The sequence below is a fragment of the Hemitrygon akajei genome, chromosome 11 (assembly GCF_048418815.1).
Source record: "Hemitrygon akajei chromosome 11, sHemAka1.3, whole genome shotgun sequence".
Taxonomy (NCBI): Eukaryota; Metazoa; Chordata; class Chondrichthyes; order Myliobatiformes; family Dasyatidae; genus Hemitrygon; species Hemitrygon akajei.
Genome location: NC_133134.1, coordinates 6535657 through 6554487, shown reverse-complemented (window position 1 = coordinate 6554487; position 18831 = coordinate 6535657). Strand labels below are relative to the sequence as shown.

Below are 18831 nucleotides of genomic sequence, written 5' to 3'. Positions count from 1 at the left end.
CTGGAAAGGAAGTCCCAGGATTTAGATTAATGATAAAGGAACAGGCAATCTATTTCCAAGTATCAAATACCTCTGTTAATGAAACCAGATGGATGAAAATATATCTTAATAGTTTATTATTCTTGGCAAGTTACCAAACAACTAATGATATTCAATTGTTCACATTTAACATACTCATTCAAGGTGACTCAAGCACCACAGGCACAAGAAATTCTGCAGATGATGAAAATCCAGAGCAATACACACAAAATGTTGGAGGAGCTCGGCAGATCAGGAGGCATCTATGAAAATGAACATACAGTTGATGTTTTGGGCCAAGACACTTCTTCAGGAACGGAAAGGAAGGGAGGAAGATGCCAGAATAAAAAGGTGGAAGGAGTGGAGGAGGAAAAGCTAGAAGGTGAGAGGTGAAGGGCGGAAAAAGGAAAGATCCAGAGAAGAAGGAATCTGATAGAAGAGAGTGGAGCATGGGAAAAAGGGGAGAAGGAGGGTCACCATGGGGAGGTGATAGGCAGGTGATGAGAAGAGGGAAGGGCAGGGAAAAAGTAAAAAAAATACCACAGCACCACCACGCAAACATTTTACATTAGTTCAAATGCATAAAGTAAACCAGAGATTCAAAGTTGAATATCAATAAAAGTAGAGGAGAAAGAGCCAAAGCAGGAAATATGGCCTAATCCTGCTCTTTCAGCCCATCAAGTCTGCTCTGCTATTTCATCATGGCTGATTCATTTTCCCTCTCAACCCCATTGTCCTACCTTCTCTCCATAACCTTTCACACCCTGACTAATCAAGAACCTATCACCTCTGCCTTAAATACACCCAATGACCTAGCCTCCACAGCAACAAATCACAACAAATCACCACCCTCTGGCTGGTGAAAATACAAATACATAGCAAAGGCTCAAATTTTCCCATGAACACAGTGAAAACATCATAGAGTGCACTGAAATGATTCCAATCTGAATAGCCAAGAAAAACTGCAATATCTAGCAATTCTTAAGGTTCATGGGAAATAGTTTACAGCCTTGAACTTGCACAGGACCTGGGTCTTTGATATCAACAGCTGTTTTTGATTGAAGCTTCCTAGCCAACTAAAAAGACTATCCAGACTTGGTTTTAAGTCTGTCATTTATTAGACAGTCCAAGGCCAGAGGAAGAACTACAAGCAAATGCACAAGACTGTTAGACCTGCTACCATCCAGCACACATGTACACCCGACCTGAATGCCCTGCCACACCTTCCCCTCACCACTCCCCAATTCACAAACACTTTCATCTTGTACTCGTCACTTTTCTTCTTTTATTGCTGCAGTTTCACATATTTATACAGTGTCTGTTTTATTATAATGCCAGTAACATTATACTGTCCATCATAAACATGCACCTCACACTTTATGCCAACCTGTCAATCTTCAGGCCTTGTCACTCAGGAATTTGTGCTAATATTATTTTGTGATTGTATGTGTTGAATCGTAACTATATTTGCTGTGTGTGACTGTATGTACCAAATTTTGCACCTTGACCCCAGAAGAACAATGTTTCATTTAGCTGTATACATGTGTATGGTTGAATGGCAGTAAACTCAAAACTTGAACTTGAAAAGTGCACCATCACAGGGTAGAGCCAATGGGCAACATATCATGCAAGAAACAGCCTACCTCTTCAGGTGGCAAGTAGTCCCACATCCACAAGACAGAAATTACCCCCATCCTATCCCACCCCATCAAGAGGCAGCATCACAACAACCCTGTTCCTCCAATCCCCCCAAGCAAGTTCATCAGCAGATACTACTATTGCTAAGACTTTTGCATAGTACTGTAGTAATTTTATATATTGCACTGTGTACTGCTACCACAAATAAAAACTAATTTCAAGACATACTGGAGTGATGATAAATCTGATTCTGATATGGATCCCTTATGTGGACTGAGAGTGGGAAGGGGGCAGGGAGAGGGGAATCATGGTTGAAAAAAGGGGAAGGGAGAGGGGACGGAGCAGGATGCACCAGAGAGACATTCTATAATGATCAATAAACCAATTGTTTAGAATCAAATGACCTTGCCTGGTGTCTCAGGGCTCGGTGTATATTTACCTAGACTTTTGCACAATACAGTATATACACAAAATATCATAATAATTGTTTTTGCAGCAATGGTACATTATAAGACGAGGACAAGTACAACTTAACACAAATTTACCACAACTTACACACATGCAAAGTAAACAATGTTAGTGCAAGATAGAGAAAGAAAGGGAATAAAATTAGATGAAGATGGTGTTTCTTTTCAGGTCGGTCTGAGAATTGGATGGCAGAGGGGAAGAACTTCCAGGCTCCTGTACCTCATGCCCAATGACAGCATCAAGAAGAGGGCATGGCCCAGATAGTGGGGATCTCTGATGATGGATACCACTAGGAAGCAGCATTCAGAAGGAAATTATCCTTCCTCTTTCTCAACCCCAGCAAGGCAGTAATAGTACGTAGAAAACCTACAGCACATTACAGACCCTTCGGCCCACGGCACTGTGCCTAACATGTACTTATTTTTTAGAAATTACCATAACCCTCCCTTGCTGAAATCCACATACACTAAAGGGCAATAAAGCTTTCCAGGGTAAAGGGCAGCACTGCAGGACAGAGACTTTACACTGCACACTGCCACTGCACAAAAGCAGATAATAAAAACTATCACCAAGCAAATCAAAGAACAAAGTAATTGATTAATTTCTACTTAATTATTTTTTATTATATGATTATATGGTAACATAGAGGTTAGTGTGATGCTCGAGGTTTTTCAGAGTTCAGAGATCAATTCCAGCGCCGTCTTTAAAGAGTTTGTACATTTTCCCTATGACTGTGAGGGTTTCTTCCAGGTGCTCCAATAGTTTCTTCCCACAGTCCAAAGACATACCAGTTAGTAGGTTAATTGATCAATATAAATTTGCCTGTGAACAGGTTAGGGTTAAATAAGTGGGGTACTGGACAGCAGAGCTTGTTGTGCCAGAGGCACCTATTCGCTAAATAAAATTTCAAAAAACTTACACCACCTTTCACACCTGAGGTGTCCCATGGCACTTTATATCTCCATGAAGTGTAGTTACAACTATAATGTTGGAAGACACAGCGATCAAATATCACATTACAAGCTCCGTAGATAATCTGTGTCGACCAAAGGATAGGGAGCCACAAGAACTTCTCCGCTCTTCTCTAAAGATTTCACCATACTCTTCTGACAGATACTTGCCAGAGCCAATGCAAATTATCCACCCAGATTAGGCAGTGGCCCATTTCCTGTTTGTAGCCTGTTGCAAACACAACCGTTGTACGTGCCTCACAAACAACAGAACACAGGAAGCTTTCCCCAAAAACACGGGGAGGGATCCGTTATGATGTAAAAGTAGATTCCACAGGAATTTTCAAAAAGCAACTGCACATTTACTTGAGAATTTATTTGCAGGGTCACAAAGGCTAGGGCGCGAGACAAAATGCAATTGTCCTTTCAAAGAGCAGGCCATGTACCTCTTCCTTTGCTTCACTAGCATCAACTTTCCAAGCTGCGGAGAGGAGGGGGTGCAAGAAGACAGCATGTGTGCATTTTTCCTCTCCTTGCAAAGTCTCCAGCTAGTACCTTAATCATCTTTGTCAGGCAGAAAACAAGAAATCCCAGCCTCAGACTCTGCAGATGCTGGAAATCTGGAGCAGCGCACACAAAATACTGGAAGAACGCAGCAAGTCAGGCAACTTCTAAGGAGGGGAATAAACAGTCAATATTTGGGCCAAATGGAAAGGAAGGGGGATAAAGCCAGAAAAAGATGAGGGGAGAGGTGGAGTACAAGCTGACAGGTGATAGGAGAAGTCAGGTGGGTGGGTGAAGGAGAGAGAAAAAGCAAGGAAGAGAGTATGAGGGAGAGAAAAAGCAAGGAAGAGAGTATGAGGGAGAGAAAGAGCGAGGGAGAGAGAGCAAGTCAAGTTAAGTGCAGTGAAGGGTAACAAAATGCACTGTTGTAATGAATTGATCTGTGTGAACAGCTAGAAGACAAGTTTTTAATTATATGTTGGTACACGTGACAATAATAAACCAAATTATAATTTACCAGTTTTGTTCAGGCTCCACGTATGATGCCAAATGCATTTAAAGAGAAACTTTATTATAGTACCTTTCAGATTATTCCCAATAAGGTAATTTTCCTTAAGTACAGTCATTTTCATAAAGCAGATTAGAAGATTTAATCACTCATTTACATAATATTAGTTTTCCAGGCTTTTCAATGAACTGCAATCTCTAAACGAAGTAGGGAGAAACTTCCAGATATCACCATGTGTGGAAAGTGCTACCTCATCAGCCCTGATTCCAATTTTAAGGTTCATAGTCCATGTCCCAAACTGTCCCACTTAGCATGTAACAAACTTATTCAGTCTAGCCTTCTTTTTAATTTAAAAAAAACACACGGAAGGATAACACCATCTGAGAGTCCAACACAATTCCTTAACTAACCCTACTAAACTTAGCATGGCCTTTGGAAGTTTCCTTATGCAAACGTGTTTGATAATACAGGCAGGAAAACAAAAATGATAACCATTATAACAATGCAGAGTGATTTACTGATCATTGCGCTCTCTAGCTTCTCCTTTTACCACACCCATAGAGAGTGCACGGAGAGGGCCAAGGCAAGGGAAGCAACTGTAGAAGGACTGGGAAAGCTGAAATGAAGCTTGAGCTCAAGATAATATAAGGACACAAGAGGGAAGAGAGAAGAGACAAACCACATTAATGTGGAACTTGCACAGCTGTGGTTTCAGAATCCCCAAATTGGTCTTCAGGCCATGAAGCACCATGAGAACTGTCAGCACTGTTGGACATTGTTTACTCGCTATAGCTTTGTGGTATTGAGAGAGCAGTTTATTCCCTGCGGTGAGTCTAACCTGCAACACTGAGCAGGAAACTGTGGGCCTTCCTCACCCAGGAGCACTTCCTGACACATCTGTTGAAGGAGCCAGCGTATGCAAAAATAAATTCTCAAAATTCTTTGTTGCTGAAGTGGAAACTGAAGGATGAAACCCAGAGATGGGAAAAGGAAAATGGGGAGGTCAAGTTAAAATTTGTGCTGTGCCTTGGAATTTCAGTGCAAGCAAGTGAAATATTACAATTATTCCTGTGCTATCATGGTTTAACTTCCTCTAAACAAAATTACACTAACTCAATTATTTCAATGCAGGAGAAGGCCATTTGTCTAACATGTGTCTACATGGTCACCCAACCCCCATGCCACATCCCTTCCAAAAAGAGCTATTGAGACCACTTTCTAATTCTTGGTAAAGTCTCTGCAGATTCTGGAAATCCAGTGAGTACACAAAAGATTGCTGGAAGAATTAATAGGTCAGGCAACATCTATGGAGAGGAATAAACAGTCGATATTTCTGGCCAAAACCCTCCATCAGCTCTGAAGCCCCTCTAAAATTAAAAAAAAACTATTGAGACCAATCCCTTGATAATCTCCTGATAAACACAAGAGATTCTGCAAATGCTGAAAAGTCAGAGTAACACACAAAAAATGCTGGAGGAATTTAGCTGATCAGGCAGCATGAATGGAGAGGAATAAACAGTTGATGTTTTGCGCCAAAACCCTTCACCAGGCCTGAAATATCAACTGTTTATTCCTCTCCATAGGTGCTGCCTGACCTGCTGAGTTCCTTCTAGTGTTTGGTCTACAGCTACAGAAATTATAATTCTAAAATGGTCTTCTCGACACCTTTTAAAATGTGATCTCAAACAAGAGAAAATCTGCAGATGCTGGAAATCCAAGCAACACACACCAAATTCTGGAGGAACTCAGCAGACCAGGCAGCATCTATGGAAAAAATTACAGTCGATGTTTCAGGCCGAGACCCTTCAACAGTATCTGAATGTGATGAGGATCAGTTGTCTGTTCCATTTAAACCTCTTTCCTCTCGAACAGAAATGTTAACTCTGTTTCTCAATGAAATTCTGAAATAACTCTGATAACAATGCAAATGCAAGATCTGAAATCTGAAAAACAAGAAATGTCAAATGCAAAGATTTTCACAATGAAAGGCAGGGCCCTGGGGAGTGTTGTAGAAAAGAGGGCCCTTGAAGTACGACTACATGGTTCAACAGTAGTGGAGACACAAGGAGACAGGATAATGAATTTGGCTTTTGGCAAGATGGCCTTCGTAGGCAGGGCAATGAGTATAAAAATCATTTCCCCCATCCCCCAATTTATTTATTGAGATACAGCATGAAATAGACCCTTCGATCCACGCTTTCCAGGAAACTTTTAACCCTAGCCTAATCAAGGGAAAATTTATAATGACCAATTAACCTACCAACCAGTACAGCTTTGGACTGTGGGAAGAATGAACATATTGTGGTGACCCACTTCCCAGCGCACTCGAACCGGCTCACAAAGTGGCGCGCGCCGGCATTGAGGCCGGTCCCAAAAAGGGTGCCAAGCCTGCTTCACCAGTAAGGGGAAAAGCCCGCGCGCGGGACGGGACTGTGAATATGCGCCCCTTACAGCATTCCCGCCTGGGGAGGGCGGGAACAGGAAGGCTTTAAAGCAAGGCCATGAAGTTTGAATAAACTTCTTTTGCAACTGCAGCTCACCAACTACGTGTCGTTATTTCAGCGCTGCGTGTAGCACACCGCTACAATACTCCTTACAGACTGCAGTGGGAATTGAACCCAGGTCATTGGTACTGTAAAGCATTGTGCTATATGACTTACACCATATGCAAACCTGAGATTCATTTTCTACAGGCATTCACAGTAACTACAAAGAAACATTATAGAATCAGTGAAAAAATGTACTCGACAGAAACAGACGAAAAGCCAATGTGTAACAGATAACAACTGTGCAAGTACAAAAAGAGAAAAAATAAATGAACACTTAAGCAATACATATTGAGAACACGATATGAAGAGTCCCTGAAAGTGAGTCCATAGATTGCAGGACCCATTTCAGTGTTGGAGTGAGTGAAGTTATCCCCCTGTTTAAAAAGTCTGATTGTTGAGGGGTTTTGAGGGGTAACTGAATCTGGTGGTGTGGGACTTGAGACTCCTGTACCTTCTTCCTGATGGCAGCAGCGAGAAGAGAGCATGGACTGGAAGCTCTACTAATCTCAAGTGATCCTACTATTCATCAATTGCTCTACTAACTTAAATCGTGATACGGATTTGGAATGAAAGCTGGGGCCTATCTCCAATATTGTGTATCCACACTGCAAGCAATTGCCCCCTTGTTCAATTGGATCATGGATTTCCTCACCTGTAGACCCGTCAGTTCAGATTGGCAAAAGCACTTCCTCCACAAACTCCATCGGCACAGGAGCACCATAGTGATGTGTATTTAGCCCCCTGTTCTATTCACTTTATACCTATGGCTGTGTGAAAGTATAGCTCCAACACCATTATAAGTTTCCTGGTGACACCATTGTTGTGGGCTGCATCAAATGTACTGATGAATCAGTATACAGGAGGAAAATTGAAAACTTGGCTGAGTGGTATAATAACAACAATCTCTCACTCAATGTCAATAAGACCAAGGAACTGATTGTAGACTTCAGGAGAGTGAAACCACAGGTCCATGAGCTAGTAATCTGTGGTGAACTACATATACCTGTCTGGACACGCCCCCCCCCCCCCCCCCCCCGCTGACTACTCCTGTGACTCCTCCCACAGACCCCTGTATAAAGGCGATTGGAGGCACTGCTCCTCCCTCAGTCTCCAGGATGTTGTGTGGTGGTCACTTGCTGCTGACGGTGCTTTCTTCCAGCCAATAAAAGCCTACCTTGACTTACGTCTCCGAGAGTTATTGATGGTGCATCATAATCATCACACGATCAGAGGTGGAGAGGGTCAATAATTTTAAGTTCCTGTGTGTCACTCTCTCAGAGGACCTGTCCTGGACCAATCATATAAATGTAATTGCCAAGAAAGCATGAAAATGCCTCTACTTCTTCAGGAGTCTGTAGACGTTCAGCATGTCATTGAAAATCCTGGCAAACTTCTATGGATGTGTGGTAAAAAATGTGTTGACTGGCTACATTATGGCCTGGTATGCGAACACCAATGCCTTTGAGCGGAAAATCCTACAAAAGGTAGTGGATTTCACCTGTACGTCATGGGTAAAACCCCCCCAACCATTGAGCACATCTACATGAAACGTTGCTGTGGAAAAGCATCATCAATCAAAAGAGAAAAAATAATCCTCTGGGTCCAAGGCGTAAATTGCAGTACATACAGTCACACATGGCCCACATAGTTATGATCCAGCACAGTCACAAAATAGTATTAGCACAAGTCCCTGAGTGACATGGCCTGAAGATTGACAGGTTGACAGAAAGTGTAATGTGCATAACAACATCAAAACAAGCCCCTTTCCCACCAATTCACACACACAGACAGGACTGTTTTGATTACACACTGTGGCTGAGGCATTTAAATACAAAAAGCTCACTAACAACGAATTGTTGCAAATCACAGCACAGGAGAGGCACAAACAGAACTAAGCCAATGTGGGAAAACAGAAAGATCACTGAGAAAAGTCAGACCACAAAAATATGCATCAGGCTGGAGTGGGTTACAACCATTCCCAAGAATGTGTGGATTTCTATTTGGATTTAGATTCCCCCCAGCACTGAAAGCAGAAGGCATCTTGGCAATTTATCAAATTCTTTTTCCATATCCAATTTGGCTCCCTTCTCCTTGCTAGCCCATCACCTCCCTCTGGTGCCCCTTATCCTTCCCTCTTTCCTATGGTCCTCTGTCCCTTCCTACCAGATTCCTTTTTCTTCAGCCCTTTATCTCTTTCACATATCACCTCCTAGCTTTTTCCTTCCCCCTCCTTCCCCTTCACATGGTGGTAAATGTTTTTGACATGCATGCCTTCATTGGTAGGAGTATTGAGTGTAAGAGTAAGGAGCACATGCAAAAAGCTGGAGGAACTCAGCAGGTCAGGCAGTGGAATAAACAGTCGATGTTTCAGGGAGCAATCCTTCACCAGGACTAGAAAAGGTCCACTGTCTTCTTCTTTTCCCCGTCACCCACCTTCTTATTCTGACTTCTTTCACCTTCCTTTTCAGTCCTGATGAAGGATATCAGCCTGAATTGTCAACTGCTTATTCCCCTCCATGTGACTTGCCATGCTCCTCAATATTTTGTTTGTGTTGCTCTTGGCAAATGCTTACTGTACAATCAAAGGCATGGGTGAGTACCTTTATCAGATACCTTTTTAGAAGTATGCGCAGATTTGAGATGTCATCTAAAACTTTGTAAAGCTTCTATTAAGGCACAATGGAGAGTATCATAACTGGTTGCATCATAACCTGGTATGGAAACATCAATGCCCAAGAACAAAAAAGCCTACAAAAAGTGGTGGGTACAGCCCAGTCCACCACGGGAAAATGCCTCCCTACCATCAGGCACATCTACAAGGAGCACTAACACAAGAAGACAACATCCATCATCAAGGACCTCCACCCGCAGGATGCTGCCATCAAACGGGAAGGAGGTACAGGACCCAGGTTCAGAAACAGTTATTACCGTTCAACCATCAGGCTCTTGAACCAGCATGGATAACTTCACTCACCTCAGCTCTGAACTGATTCCACAACCTGTGGACTCACTTTCAAGGACTCAACAATTCATATTATATGTATTATTTATTTAATTTACTTTTTATTATTTATTTTGTTTTTGTACAGATTGTCATTTTTTTTTTGCACATGGCTTGTTTATCAGTCTTTGTGTGTAGTTTTTCATTGATTCTATTGTATTTCTTCTTCTACAGTAAATGCCTGCACAGAAAATGAAACTCAGGGTAGTATATAGTGACATATATGTACCTCGATAATAGATTTACTTTGATTTTTGAGTAGGTAGGAATCATCAGAGTTGCAGATGGAAATCACTCTGAAGAGCAGATCCACAGGGCAAGAAAACAAGCTGCATTACCTTCCAATTCTACCAGAGGGTTAATGGGGTTGAGCTTAGTGACACAAAAAGTTGGCCAATTATTACCTGGTCCATTCACATAAAACGTTTCTGTGTTTAACTTGTTTCACTAGAGGTCAGATTGCATCAGTTATCAATGGGAATTGTCCTTTCTATGAGTGACACCACACTGGTTATGACCATACTGAAGGATGCATGGATTTCTATTCAGATTTGGATTCCCGTGGTATTGAAAAGCGAAGGAAACTTGGCAAATGTTCACACCACAGTCACAGTCAGAACAGTGGAGCATAGTTGTGTGATTAGCACCACCTAGTTCCTGCTGCTTTGGTTAGATTAGCTTCCTGAGATCCATTATGTAACTTATTCCCACCCTGCCCTTTCCACAACACATAAGCACACAATTAAAATCTGAATGACCCACAGAGCCATGACAATATTCCAGAGTTTACATCCTCTTGCTAACGTGACAAATACCTCCTTCTATGATGGGGGGGGGGGGGGGGGGGGGAAGAGAGAGGGGAGAGAGGGAAACAACAGTTCTTTTACTAACCAGCTGCCTCGTAATGAAATTATCTGTATGAACTGTATGCAAAATGAGTTTTCACTGTACGTTGGTACATGTGATAATAATAAATCAATTTTGTTCTGGTTCCATGAATGATGCCAAATGCATTTAAATAGAGATTTTACTATAGTATCTTTTAGATTATTCCCATGTGCTTTATAGCCAATAAGATAATTGTCCTTAAATACAGTCATTGTCAAAAAGCAGGTTAGAAGATTTAATCACTCATTAAATCTCCAGGCTTGATTGAATAATCAAAATAGAAGGCTATTCTTACACCTGAATTCCAGCTGGAATTAGGGAAACCTGCAGATGTTGCTGACTGCTTTGCCATCACACAATTCTATTTCATCTGCAGGATGTACAAATCATACCATTCAATAAATTAATTGTGATGTCTGTTTTGAAACACTGACCATCCAATCCAGCAACGAGCAATGATAGTTCAATTCAATTGTCAACTTTACAGGATTAGAACTAGAAATGTGTGACACTATGGCCAGAGGGAACAGCCCCAAAACAGAAGAACATTCCTTTGGAAAAGTGATGAGGAGGAATTTCTTTAGCCAGAGGATGGTGAATCTGGAATTCATTGCCTAGAAACAACTGTGAAGGCCAAGTCATTGGGTATATTTAAAACAGAGATTAATAGGTATTCAATTACTAAGTATTCGAGGTTACGGGGAGAAGTCAGGAGAATGGTGTTGAGCAGGGGGAAAAAAATCAGCCATGATGGAATGGAGGAACAAAATGGGCCAATTGGTCTAAATCTGCTCCTATGTCTTATGGTCTTATCATTGGCCTTTAGGTCCAACAGCTAATGACTGATCTCTTGAGCACTGCTATTTTTTTCTCTGGGTTGCTTAGAAGAATCATAGCAATATATCACCAAAGGGGAAAGAAAGCTGCTTAAATGGGGTGATGTAGTCAAAGCCATGAGGTCATGCTGGTGAAACTTTCAGGAATACATCTAGAAGGTTGGCTGCACAAAGTAGAGAGCAATGTCCCAGCCAGGGAGCCCAATAAGGCCTTTTGTTTATTTATTTAGTTAGTTAGCTAGTTACAACTACAGAGTGGAGCAGGCCTTTTTGGCCCGATAAGCTGCAACAATCAGCAATCCACCTTCTCCCACACCCCCAACACAAAAATTCAATATTTCAAGGGTTTGTGTAAGATTGTATCTAATACTTCTAAGCTCCAATGCATTAACCACCCCCCTCTAAGAGGAACTCACAGTAACACTGCAGTTAGTGCAACGCTATTACAGCTAAGAGTGTTCCGAGTTCAGAGATCACTTTCCGGCGCTGTTCTGTAAGGAGTCTCTGTACATCCTCCCTGTGGAATGCATGGGTTTTCCCCAAGGTGCTCCAGTTTTGTCCCACAGTCCGACGACACAAGGGTAGGTTAATTAGCCATTGTAAATTGTCCCATGATTAGGTTAGGGTAAATCACGGTGGTGGGGTTGCTGAGGCAGCATAGCTTGATGGACGGAAGGGCCTAGATAGATAGATAGATACTTTATTCATCCCCATGGGGAAATTCAACTTTTTTCCAATGTCCCATACACTTGTTGTAGCAAAACTAATTACATACAATACTCCACGCTGTATCGCTAAATAATGATAAAACCAACCAGAAGTCAATGCAGTCCTGATGAAGGGTGTCAGCCCAAAACATCAATTGTTTATTTCTCTCCATAGATGCTGCTTGACCTGCTGAGTTCCTCCGGCATCTAGTGCATGTGTTTCAATGCAGTGCTCAGAACAAAATCTCACACACAAGCACACCCCTTTCCAATTAGACCCACAATTTAAAACTATGCTTAAAACTTTTAAGAATAAAATGCGATGGAAGAAGATGAACTCAATTTGCCTGCTTTATTGTTTGTCTGTTTTACTCCCAAGACAGCATAGAAAATGCAGTATTCTTTCTATAATTAAATCCAATGTTCTTCATACCAATTAACTTCAAAATGCTCCTGCAATTTTAAATACCGATAATTGAATTTTATTCAATTTTTATGCTATCTTTTCGCAGCTACCATCGGGCTGGACATTCAGAGGCATCAAGTCCCATGTCAGCAGGTTCAAGAACTGCTACTTCCCTTCAACCATTCAGTTCTTAAACCAACCGGCAGAACCCTAACCGCTACATTAGCAAAACTGATCACTTTGACCCCCTTGCACTAAAATAGACCTTGTTTCCTTTCATTCTAATTGTGTTCTTTCTTGTAAAAGTCGTATTTTATTTATGACTATGTTTTTCTCATGAATGCTGTGTGCTTGTGATGCTGCTACAAGTAAGCTTTTCCGTTGTACCTATGTATACACATACTTGTGTAGATAGATAGATAGATAGATAGATACTTTATTCATCCCCATGGGGAAATTCAACTTTTTTTCCAATGTCCCATACACTTGTTGTAGCAAAACTACTTACATACAATACTTAACTCAGTAAAAAAAATATGATATGCATCTAAATCACTATCTCAAAAAGCATTAATAATAGCTTTTAAAAAGTTCTTAAGTCCTGGCGGTAGAATTGTAAAGCCTAATGGCATTGGGGAGTATTGACCTCTTCATCCTGTCTGAGGAGCATTGCATCATGACAATATACTCAACTTTGACTTTATTGATCTCTGTTAGTCAATAGATTTAAACATAGCACTTTACAACCATGAGCGTGACAAAAGCATCTTACATAAAATACTAATTCAATAATGTCACAGGAACACTACAGCATACACTCAGTAGCCACTTTATTAGGTACATCTACTCATTAATGCAAATATCTCAACAGCCGATCATGGGACAGCAACTCAACACATAAAAGCATGCAGGCGTGGTCAGGAGGCTCAGTCGTTGTTTAGACCAAACATGAGAATGGTGAAGAAATGTGATTTGTGACTTTGACTGTGAAATGAATGTTGGTGCCAGACAGGGTGGCTTGAGTATCTCAGAAGCTGCTGATCTCTGGGGATTTCCAAGCACAACAGTCCCTAGAGTTTATAAAGGATGGTGCAAAAATCAAGAAAACATACAGTGAGCAGCGATTCTGTGGGCAAAATGCCTTGTTAATGAAAGAGATTCGAGGAGAATGGCCAGACTGGTTCAAACTGACCAGAAGGTAACAGTAATTCAAATAACAACACGATACAACAGTGGTGTGAAGAGGAGCATCTCCAAACACACAACACAGCGAACCTTGAGGTGGATGGGCCACAGAAGCAGAAAAACACAAACATATGCTCAGTGGTCACTTTATTAAGTACAGGAGCTACCTAATAAAGTGGCCACTGAGTGTATTTATAATATAGACCTAAATGATATGGGTAGAAGCCATGCGATAACCTCGCTCACAGATATGCAAATGATTTAATGGTAGTTAATTTGCATAACGTCATCCTGTTTCCTGCATGAAAATATCTTTTATAGGTAATGAGAAATGCTCGAAACCTGCAATTTTCCACCTTGTTGGAAATCACACATCACATATCTGGCAATACAATCCACTTTCAATGCATCAATAAAGATTATTTTTCTCTGTCACATGTCCATCAAAACATTGAAATACAGTCGGCCCTCCTTATCCGCGGATTCTGCATGCAGAATCGGGAAAATCAGGAACTGGATCGGGAAAACCCAGTAATTCTCTCTCCAGCACTCATTGTTTAAGCATGTACAGACTATTTTTTCTTGTCATTATTCCCTAAACAATACAGTATAACAACTATTTACATAGCATTTACGTTGTATTAGGTATTATAAGTAATCTAGAAATGACTTAAAAGTACAGGCAGTCCCCGGGTTATGAATGAGTTCCATTCCTGAGTCCATCTATAAGCCGGATTTGAAGTCGGAACAGGTACATCCGGTATTATTTAGTGTCAGTTAGTCAAACGTTTTTCTTAGTATATAGTACATATTTTACCTTTCTATGCATATAAAACACTTAGAAACATACGTATTTCAATAATCAAACCACTGTGTTGCTTAGTAATAATCGTAGCAGGGCCTTTCACATGCTCCATTAAAATCGTTCCGATCATTGACCGACTGTAGCCTAATGCTTTTCCAATGACCGATGGCGTTTCACCTCTTTCCGATCGCTTTATTACTTCCATCTTAATTTCAATCGCGATCGTGATGATTTTTGTGAACAGAAACATCGCGGGCTCAGAGCTACGCCGGGTCCTAATGCCCACCGCTCTGAATATGTTAAATAAAGTCCGGGGTTCCGCTGGGTCCTAAAGACCACCACACTGATTCAGGTTAAATAAGGGACTTGAGCATCCGCGATTTTTGGTATCCGCGGGGGGGGGGGGGGGGGGGGGGGTCTCAGAACCAATCCTCCGCGGATAAGGAGGGCCGACTGTATACAGATGAACTCGGAGCAGCCTGCAAGTGTTGCCATACATTTAGCACCAAAGTAGCATGTCCACAATTTATGAACCCTAATCCCCAAGTCTTTGGAATATGGGAGGAAAGCTGAACACCTGGAGGACCCCAATTCGTCATAGGGAGACGTATAAACTCCGTACAGACAGCAGTGGAAACTGAACCTTGATCAGTGATCCTTGGTGGCGTAAAGCGATGGCATTAACTGCAATGCTACCACTCTGACAATATTTATTTTTAGAAGATATGTTTTGAAAAAGCTGATGTCCATAATACATAGGAGCAGAATTGGGTCACTCAGCCCATTAAGTCTGCTTCGCCATTTGAGCTTAGCTTTCCACAGCTAAACACCCCAGGACTATGTGCTGAGCAACGTCAAGTAGTGCTACCATAAACTTGCTGGAATTGGAGAATGGTGAAATTCGTGTACGTGCAGGAGGAATCTTTTGGCTTATCTTTGCTTCTTTACATGGCAAATTATCATGATTCATTTTACTTAGCCAGTGCTTTAAGAACTTCATTTGAAAGGGAATATTTGCACATTAACTAGGGAAAGGCTACAACTCCCCGAACATCCAATCAGCATTGGCAAGGCATCACCTGGACATGGTCCAAACACACCAAAAGGCAGTTAGTTACAAACACTAAACCTTCATCACCCAGCTTTACTCATGTATTAGGCAAAGCAACAGATGGCTGTGCCTGTCTGCTTAATGACACCAGCATAAAGAACAAACAAATAGATTCCCATTTGCATAGCACCTTTTATGACATTCTCCAAGAGTAATCCACTATGTTTATACCTCTTTGCTTTGACCAACCTTCCATGTCACTCCTGTCAGTAGAAACAGTTCCTGCCTTTTTTTTTGTTTTCACTAGTTTACAAAACACAGGGTGGCACAGTAATATAGCAGTTAGCGCATCACTTTACAATGCCAGCAATCAATGATCAGCGTTCAATTCCTGCTACTGTCTGTAAGGAGTTAGCTCATTCTCTCTGTGATGGGTGGGTTACCTCTGGGTGCTCCAGTTTCCTCCCACATTCCAAAGACATACTAGTTATGCTTTGTGAGTTGGGGCCATGTTATGTTGGAGCTGAAAGAGTGGTAAGACTTGCAAGCTGCCCAGCACCCTCTTCACTGATTTGATGCAAATGATGTACACGTAACAAATAATCTCTGTTTTAAAAATATCAAAATATTTTTCACCAAAAGCTTTAATGTCAGTGTAGTTGATGACAGGTAATAATCTTGTTGACCTGAAAGGTCGATTGTTTATTCCCCTCCATAGATGCTGCCTGGCTTGCTGAGTTCTTCCTGCATTTTGTGGACATTACTCAAGATTTCCAGCATCTGCAGAATCTCCTGTGTTTAAGTATCACAGCAGCCAGCTTGGGCATAACACAACACCCAGAAGTAGCAACAAAAATATATGACTCAATGTTTAAAAAAACAGAAGTGTTGGAAATACTCCATTAAGCTGCATTTGTGGAATGAGAAACAAGGTCATGATTCAAACTGAGGTCCTTCCACAGCCCAGGAATGCCCAGTTCTAATATGTATGTGAGCGAGTGAGAGAGCACGAGAGAGTGACATTTGTTATTTTGTAGCAGCAGTACAGTGAAACACATTAAAAGAAATTGCTACAGGTTACAATTGAAGGTGGTCATCATCTCAATAGTTGGGTGACTAGTGCCTATGATGGAACTGGTCAAGTCTACAGCCCTTTGCAGCCCCCTGTGATCCTGTGTATCCATACCATACAGTGATGCAACCAGTCAGCATGCTCTCCACAATACAAAGGTAGAATTTACTAGAGTCTTTGTTAGTGTACCAAATCTTCTCAAACTCCTTACGAAATGCAGCCACAGCAACAGTCACAGATACAGGACCTGTTTCCATGCTCTTTAGCCCACTTGAGTTCACACTGATCACTAACGACAAAGTTCAGTAAATGTTGCTTAGTGTACCGGGGACAATTTGCCTACCCTTATTCATAGGAACTGTCCTTTCTTTAAACATTAATCTACAAGGGAAAAGGTCATAAGTGTTATTGATGGTAAGAAGACTAGTCAGAACTACAAGATGATATCACAGTTAAGGCTGAGTTTATAAATAAAGCACAATTTTTAATCTGCTCTGCCATTCCCTCATGACTGATGTATTTACCATCTCAACTCCATTCTCCTGTCTTTTTCCCATAACTATTGATGCCCTTACTAATCAAGAACCTATCAATATCCGCTTTAAATATACCCAATGATTTGGCCTCCATAGTCATCTGTGGCAATGAATTCCACAGATTTACCACCCTCTGTTAAAAGAGAAGTAGAGAGGGCTATGGACAAAATGCTGGAAAATGGGATTAGTATAGGTAATCAGTGGGAACAATATGTGACGAAGAGCTGATAGGTTCTATGACAGTTGATTTGGTCTAGATGCTGCAGAAACAACACATTCAACAATGGAGCATTACAGACAAAACAGACAAATCCACAAGCATGTAAACAGACATAGAACAATACAGTCCAGGAACAGGCCCTTCAGCCCACAATGTTGTGCTGAACCAATTAAATTAGTAATCAAATAGCCAACTAAACTAATCCTTTATGCCAACAGAAGGTCCATATTCTACCACTTTCCTCACATTCATGTGCCTATCTAAACATCTCTTAAAAGTCCCCAAAGTATCTGCCTCTACCACCGCCCCAGAGAGCGCATTCCAGGCACCCACCACTCTGTGTAAAAAATTTGCCCCTCACATCTCCTTTAAAATTACTCTCTCCCACCTTAAATGGATGCTCTTTGGTATTAGACATTTCAACCCTGAGGAAAAGATACTGTCTGTCTACTCATGCTATGCCTCTAATAATTGCATAAACCTCCATCAGATCTCCCCACTGACATATGAGGTTTCATTTTTCCTTCCTGATCTGACCCATTTTTCTGCAGTTCCTTTACAGTGGAAGCTGGTAAAGGCAGAAGAGAAATATACAGTCCAAAACCAGAACAAACAGAGTTAGGAATGTATCAAAACATTACCCAAGCAAGGACAGGAAAGGGCATCATTAGTTTGCAGCTCAAACGATCTCAAGAACTTACAGCAAGCTTTCCATTTACAGAACTAACTATTTTGTTTTGCTGTACAACAGTGGTGGGAGCTCCATGATATTAACCTTATTTTGGCACTGCGCTACAACACCGAGCAACACACACAAAATGCTGGAGGAACTCAGCAGGCAGGCAGCATCGATGAGAGGAATAAATATCAGGCCGAGACTCTTCACTAGGACTGGAAGAGAGCAGAAGCCAGAATAAGGAGGTGGGGGAGGTGGTGAATGAGTACCTGACAGGTGATAGGTGAATCTGTGTGAGGGGGAAGGTAGTTAGGTGGGATGAAGTAAGAAACTGGGAGGGGATAGGTGGAAGAGGTAAAGGGCTGAAGAAGGAATCTGACAGCAGAGGACTCTGGAAGAAAAGGAGGAGGAGGGGCACCAGAGGGAGGTGATGGATAAGTGAGAAGAGGAGGAGGATAACCACAATAGGGAATGGAAAACTGATGTTCGTGCCATCAGGCTGGAGGCTACCCAGATGGAATATGAGGTATTGCTCCTCCAACCTGAGTGTAGCCTCATTGTGGCAGTAGAGGAGGCCATGGACTGACATGTTGGAGTGGGAATTGAAAGCAAATTAAAAATTGGAAAATCCCACCTTTTGTAATGGACAGATCAAAGGTGTGAAGTTGCTAACACTTTACAATTAGCCAATGCTGCAAACCTTCAAGTTCCAGCTTCAAAACTGATAAAGTCGAGTTTACTGTCATTTGAAAGTTCACTTCCAAAAAGGAAAGGAAGTGGGAGGAGACAATGGAGCTATAACAACTCCAACCC

The 18831-nt window shown here is 41.5% G+C and overlaps 1 protein-coding gene across 2 annotated transcripts in view; it reads right to left on the bottom strand.

The window, feature by feature from the left end:
* Positions 1-18831, bottom strand: part of LOC140735282 (cytohesin-3) — a 116200-nt gene that overhangs the window by 82795 nt on the left and 14574 nt on the right. The window contains exon 1 of one of the 2 annotated variants that reach the window (XM_073060156.1): positions 3049-3204. The exons of the other annotated variant lie outside the window; for it this stretch is intronic. The gene's annotated coding sequence lies outside the window, so the exon portion shown is untranslated. Of the gene's footprint in view, positions 1-3048; positions 3205-18831 lie in introns of those variants that run through there. 2 annotated transcript variants of the gene reach the window in all.